This window comes from Adiantum capillus-veneris, chromosome 6 (assembly GCF_014529385.1).
Source record: "Adiantum capillus-veneris isolate H3 chromosome 6, ASM1452938v2, whole genome shotgun sequence".
Taxonomy (NCBI): domain Eukaryota; kingdom Viridiplantae; phylum Streptophyta; class Polypodiopsida; order Polypodiales; family Pteridaceae; genus Adiantum; species Adiantum capillus-veneris.
Window position 1 is genome coordinate 71,245,388 of NC_140936.1, and position 5,912 is coordinate 71,251,299.

General features: G+C 41.4%; 1 pseudogene; it reads right to left on the reverse strand.

Moving 5' to 3' along the window:
- Positions 1 to 3,906: 3,906 nt before the first annotated feature.
- Positions 3,907 to 5,694, reverse strand: LOC147455675 (uncharacterized; annotated as a pseudogene).
- Positions 5,695 to 5,912: the final 218 nt, after the last annotated feature.

Consider the following 5,912-nt stretch of genomic DNA (forward strand, 5'->3'; position numbering starts at 1 on the left):
TCCCAAGGCAAACCCAACACACAATCCCCCTCCCCGTGATGGTGATAGTGTCAATCCTTCCCACTACACTCTACCAAATGCTTGCTCCTCATGAATTGCCCCCCCCGATAGTGACCTCTCAATGCCAATTTATAGGTGTTGGCTTCTTGGATTATGGTAATCCCAGTGTGGTTGGGGTAAGCTTAATTGGGGAGACAAAGCAAGTGGTGGGCCCCGGTGTGGTTGACCCTTGCTTTGGTTTGGGAGGTTATTAAAAGATGGGAATCTCTAAGTGGGCCTTTATGACCATCACCTAGAGAGAGGATATTTACAAAAAATGGAAATTTACAATGGCTCGGGTGAAAACTAAAGATAATGATGAAAATAAACTATAAATTACTAGGATGGCATCGTGGTTGCATGTTGCCGGTGAATGGTGTGCTACCGGTGCGTCGATGTCGAGCGTACTTCTTTTCGGAGTCGGCCGGGGCATGCCTTCGGCGCATTTTCTCGTTTTGTTGTTGGCGGCGCATGCTTTGGATACTTCTTCTTTATTCTTCGATGTCGTAGTCATTTTTTTCCTTCATATTTGTGGTGCGGTGCATATATGCGTGTGTGTGTAGTATTCGTGCATGAGGGCGGGTGTGTTTGTATGTATATGTATGTGCGTGCACGAAAACGTGCATGAGAAGGTGCTTTATGTATATACAATCAATATATATATATATTTATTTATTTATTTATTTATTTATATTTTCTTTTTTTTTCGTTGGAAGGGGGACGGCCGGCTACTTGCTAAGACTACCCGAGGCAGATGGGGGGGGGGGGGAGATGGGGTAGAGAGAGAGCGTGAGTGTGTGTGCGGTGTGTGTGTATGTGTAGGTATGGTGTGTGTGTGTGTATGGTCTGCTGCGGTGCATGAGCGCTCGGGTGGGAGAGAGAGTGGTGCTGTCGTGGGCTCGTGCACAGTGCCAAAGGGAGGGGGGGAGAGTGATGGTGTGTGTGTGTGTATGGAGAGAGAGAGAGAGAGAGAGAGAGAGAGAGAGAGAGAGAGAGAGAGAGAGAGAGAGGTTGTACTACTACAGTCCACGAGAAAGAGAGAGAGAGATTCTCTTCTTGTGCGGCCTGAGTGCCCGGTTGGGCTGAGAGAGAGAGATTGTGAGGGAGAGGGAGGGGTGAGGTGTGTGGATAAGAGAGAGAGAGAGAGTGTGTGAGCGAATACAGGGAGGAGGGCCGCGCCTTGTGGGCCGCCGGACAAGAGAGTGAAGGAAGGGGGGGGGGGGGGGGGGGGGGGGGGGGGGGGGAGGTTGGCAATGGAGTCAGGTAGGGGAGATGTGTGGGTGAGACAAAGGGGGGGAGGATGTTCTATTGTCTTGCATGGGAGCTTGAGGACGAGAGGAGGGAAGCAAGTCAATGGGTGGGTGTGAGGGAATATATCAGCGGGCCAAGGGGGAGGGAATGAGGCCGAGGGGAGGGTGAGGCGAGCGGGTGGGGAAGAGGGGGGAGGGGTCAGGGAAAGAATATTAGCGGGCCGAGGGGGGTGATAATGAGAGTGGGGGGAAAGTATGGGGGGGGGGGGGGGGGGGGGGGGGGGGGTTCCATGCGGCTCGCACAGAGGGAGCATGAGAGAGGGGTCGGAGGGGTTCTTTTTCACAAGCTTCCGCCTGGCCGGGGGGGGGTTGAGAGTGGGGGCAATGATTTTTTTTTTCTTTGATTTTCGAAAGTCGACTATGACTGTCACGAACGCTCTTAGATTCTCTGTCACCCTTAGAAAGAGGGTTGGTGATTCTCCACAACCCCTTTTTCACAAAGTGTTCGTGGCTCTCATCGCGAACTCTCACAGCCAGAGGTTTTGCACCTTTCCAGCTAGACAGCACACATTCCAACAGCGTACTAACTTCAATGCCTACATTTCCTTCAACATTACTATCAATCTATGTGTCCGAGTAGTGAGCACTTATGTATGTGTCGTAGAATAATTCAATCATATAATCCTTGGTAGCCTCTTGTATATATGCATCCAATTATAGAGGGGCTACCACCAAAAATTTATTACAAACTGATCACAAATCTCCCTCACCACATGCTAAAATGGAAATCAACCTAAAGTTTCTTGAATGTGCCTCATAGCTCTATGTAACTCTCATAGGAGGACACACGTATGTTTCTCATAATGACGACTACACATTGCCTTCATTAAATTTAACATATTCTTGAATAACTGCATCTTTGCCACAAGTTGTGGACCCTTCAAAGAAACTGTTACAGCCTTCTTTGTGCGAGCCATCTACAAGCACAAACAAAAGGTATTTTTATATAGGAGACTAAGCAAAGGGCGTATTCAATACAGCGCGATTAGACCGTGTCATGAAATAAAAACACAACATCCTCTTGCAGTGATGAATACAATGCGATATGAGCCTGCCCATGTTTGAAAACATAGTCCCTGGCATTGTGCTGAATATTAGGAAAATACATTTGACTTTCCCTCATTGGACATTAAAATAATTTTTAAAAGTGATTATTTAATACAACATGATCTCACAACGTTTTCATTTGTGGATCTCTACCCCCTCACATTGTATCGACCACGTACGAGTATTGTATTTTTTTCCCCTTTCTGGCAATATTCTAATCTTGATCATGCATTTAAGTTGAACTATTAGAGAAGTAGTACAAAATGTAACACATCACAAAGAGAGCCCATGTCTCATCAAGACGAGAGCACTATCGCGTTGTCATGAATATTCATATAAATCTAAAAAATGTAGTGAAATAAACGATCAAGAGTGCAAAAAGATAGAAACTTTTTCAAGAAGATAGGATAATCTTCCTACATGAAAGTCTGTATACATGATGAAGGGAGATAATTAAAGTTCAACCACTACAAGGGATTAAGAATGTACCGGGGGAAAGACTGGGCCAATGTTCGGGAAAAATCAAAATCCCAACCTCATAAATTTCTCGTCCCTATAGTTTGCAAGAGAAAAATTAAAATCTAAAGAGGGAGCTTCCCTTTTGCCCCAAAGACACGAGTTTTATTTCCTTTTGGCCAAAACAGATAGGGAACATTTACTTTTTGAATCACATGTAAAGTTTCAAGAACACTACTATAGAGTACTATCACTATGTGAGAAATACTAATATGCATAAGTCACTTAACTTTCCAAGTGCTGAGTAGAGAGTAGGAACTTATATTCAAGAAGCCTTTAAAAAAACTTGAATCTCTTTTCATACACAAGAACCCATTATAACAAACCGTTTAACATAACTAGATTGAATCTCTTAGGTGTTATAAAAATGCCTTTACTTAAGAAATAAGCACCATATATTTTTTATATTTTAATACAAAGGGTTTTATCTCTTTTCATGCATAACAAACAGTTGAAAAACAAAACACATAACATAACTTACCACTAATTTTAGATGTTATGAGAATGTCATTACTTGCAAAGTAAGCACCCTATATTTTTCATACAAAGACTTTACTTAGAGGAAGACTAATTTAAACAAGATGCAAAAGTCATAGGTGTTTGAATTAACAAAGACAATGTTTACATAAGAGGGTCTGCCTTTACAAATACATAAGGGCTCTTCAAAAGGTCTACAAGACAGTAAAAATGTTCTTACTAGGCAAGAATAAGTAGAGTTACCAAAGAGGGATTCTCAAAAAAATAGCCACAAAAAATATCCAATATGATATCCATGGGTATGCACATGTACAAAAAGAAATCCTCCACCAAGAGCAATGTGCATAGAAGAGCAAAAAAGTTTGGTGAAGCCAATACTTGGGCCCCATTGGGCATCCACAAAAATTTACATAGATGGGTCGATGAAGCTGATATATCTCTTGGTCATCCATAAAAAGAGCCTTGCATCCACAAAAAGAGCTTGCATCCACAAAAAGTGTCTTATATCCACCAACATCTATGCATCAAACATCAATGGTTGAGATCCCCTCTCGAGTGAAGAGGTGTCTACGTGTTTCACGTTTCCAAAGATCCATTGCATTAGAGAAGTCAAACTCATCTCTACCTTCAATGGCAATCACCATCAATGCATTTAAGCTCTCTATTTCTAATCAATTTCTCCATTTGTTTTTAATCTTTGTACGGGCACTAAATCCCCGCCCACAAATTGCAATGCTACAACATTGCACAAGAGAAATTTGGGAAACCTTAAATATGTTATGAAAATCATCTTCCAAATGGCATTATTTGCAAGCAGTGAAGCCACTTCCATGAGGCTCATTTTAGCAAAATCAATATCCGCTTGGCGTTTGAACTTTCTAAACTCAACCTTGAAAGTCTCCCCATCAATAATAGGAGCAAAGGACACATTAGCAACCTGTTTGACAATACCATAAAATAAAGCAGTTGTATCACACTCATCATTTCCATACTCCTTGAGTAATCTCTCATGCATAGGGTGTTGAGCCGGAACCAATATTTTGATTGCATGCAAAGTGGAATTATCAACAAAGCACTTCTCAAGGGATTCACACAGCTTTTTTGCATACTTGAATTGAAAGTCTAAAGCTATTTGCAAATCCACACCTTCAACATCTCTCATGATTTTTTTCCCAAAAAACATGTCTCCTTTCAAGGAGGCCCGCAAAGCATACATATACCCATTTGTACCACCATAGCCCAGCATAATAGGATATCCACCAATGCCCCTTTGAGACACATTCAAATCTAGCTCACATTCATCCAAGTACTCATCCTTGATACAAAGGATTGTACTTTTGACTATCCCATGGATAGTGGTAAGATCCACATAGTCCTTTTGGAATCTCAAGCTTAAATCAGTTACCTATTGCAAGATGTCGGCAAGAAAGTGTAGACCATAAATACATTCAAAAGTTCTTAAAACATCATACAAATCCTTGCGTTCCTTCTCCAAAGCCACAAGCAAGGCATCTACTGACTTGCATATCTTTGTTATGCATGCATGACGACTAAGCCATCGTATCTCAAAGATACATTGCATTTTAATTGTTTTGCAATCAAATTCCTCTTGTAGGTCATTTAAAGCATCCCTTTGATTAGAACTACTTGAGAAATAATTGGCTATTGCATTCAAAAGTACATCTATTTTCTTTGCATATGCAATCTTCTTACTAGTATCACATGTGGCTAAATTTGTGCGGTGTGCCACACAATGTATAGCGGTTAACATTGGATTCACATTCTTCGTTAGTGTGGCTACTTCCTTTTTCCTACTAACCATTGTGTTGCACCCATCGGAACCAAAGGCAATCAACCTAGAGAGGTCTAAATTAGATCTCTCTAGCTCAAGCATGACGGTATCAAAGATCCCCTTTGCCGTGCTATCCGTGGTGCGAATAAGGCCATAAAATGCATTACAAGACATCGATACCTCTTCTAAATAAGAAAGGTACATAACCATGTGGTGGTGATTGGAAATATCGGTGGACTCATCCACCATCACAACCAAACCATGCACTATGTTTCACCTTTTATATGGTCTCTTGCATTATGGATTGTGCAATACATTGCACCATCTCTGAGCAAGCCTTATCATCATTGTAAAGGCTTGTCATAGACATACATTAAAATCCTTCATTAGATCAAGCAAAGAAGGATACAATGTGAATGACAAGTTATTTCTACTAATAAAGTAAGCCGTCTTGAACAAATTGAGCAATGACTCCTCTTGAGTTTCATGTACTTTTTTTAAACCCTTTTGCATGGCCGGTTTTGCAAACACTTGTGCATTCCTTGCATCCCTATGGCATTGTGTTCCAGCATGGCTAAGAAGATTACTTGTTTTAAAATTCTTAGAACCTTTCTTGGAGTAACTAGATTTAGCATGTGGATAGTTCATACAATATGTGAAAAAAAGCCTCACCTTCTTGTCAAGCCAAAGTTTAAACGGATCTAACCACTTATCTTGCCAAAGGTTTTTAC